This window comes from Myotis brandtii, unplaced genomic scaffold (assembly GCF_000412655.1).
Source record: "Myotis brandtii unplaced genomic scaffold, ASM41265v1 scaffold207, whole genome shotgun sequence".
Taxonomy (NCBI): domain Eukaryota; kingdom Metazoa; phylum Chordata; class Mammalia; order Chiroptera; family Vespertilionidae; genus Myotis; species Myotis brandtii.
The window spans coordinates 21106-22126 of NW_005357736.1; the positions used below are offsets into that span (position 1 = coordinate 21106).

General features: G+C 58.3%; 1 long non-coding RNA gene across 1 annotated transcript in view; it reads right to left on the reverse strand.

Moving 5' to 3' along the window:
- Positions 1 to 1021, reverse strand: part of LOC102263094 — a 13960-nt gene extending 12939 nt beyond the window's left edge. The window contains exon 1 of the long non-coding RNA XR_313545.2: positions 637 to 1021. This is a non-coding gene — a long non-coding RNA (uncharacterized LOC102263094). The remainder of the gene's footprint in view (positions 1 to 636) is intronic.

Here is a 1021-nt window from a genome sequence, read left to right on the forward strand (position 1 = left end):
AGAGAGATAGAAACATCAATGATGAGAGAGAATCATTGATCAGCTGCCTCCTGCACGCCCCCCACCGGGGATCGAGCCCGAAACCCGGGCATGTGCCCTTGACTGGAATCAAACCGGGGACCCTTCAGTCCCCAGGCTGATGTTGTATCCACTGAGCCAAACTGGCTAGGGCTAATGTTTTGTTTTTTTAATTGATTTGAGAGAGAGAGGAAGGGAGAGGGAAAGAGCAACATCGGCTGCCTCCTGCACGCCCCCTACTGGGGATCAAGCCCGCAACCCGGGCCTGTGCCCTGACGGGGAATGGAACCAGCGACCTCTGGGTGATGGGACAGCGCTCGAGGCACTGAGCACACTGGCCAGGCCTGGAGAGCTGCAGTGGCCGCATCAGTCCTTACTTACCATCTGTACCTAATGACCAGAACGTGCCTCCGGTGGGCACTCAATCCAGTGACAGTCAGAAATGCTGCTCCCGGCAGCTCTATTTCTCCTTCCTTCCTTTCTTCTGGGGGAGGGGGCTCAGTCCACATGAGGAATTGGGAGTAAATAAGACCATAGGGCATGTCCACGTCTCCCTCTCATTTCCCCACGATCCCGTGGACTGCAGGCCTGTGGGCAGAGCAAGGACAGGTGACTCACCCACCGCCAAGGCAGCCGGCGCGGAGACGGCCAGGAGGAGGACGGCGCTCAGGACGGCCCGCGGCATGGCGGCAGGAGCTGGGGAGAGCAGGACACGCTGCGCCCGGGCGGACACAGAGCTCTCAGTGGTCAGGACGCGGAGCCACGTACCTCAGGGGGTTCTGTCCTTCATTCCGCGGAACGCATGGTGTCTGAGGCAATGAACGTGCTTAATTTATTTGCTAAGAATAAACATTAGAGAACAAGGATCTCAACAGGATTTTAGGAGATGCCAGAAAAGACGTCCTAAAGCGTATCTGCCAGGAGCCTGATGAGGCATCAGCACCGCCCGGCCGGCGCGGCTCAGGGGCTGAGGTTCGACCAAGGGACCAGGAGGTCACCGTTC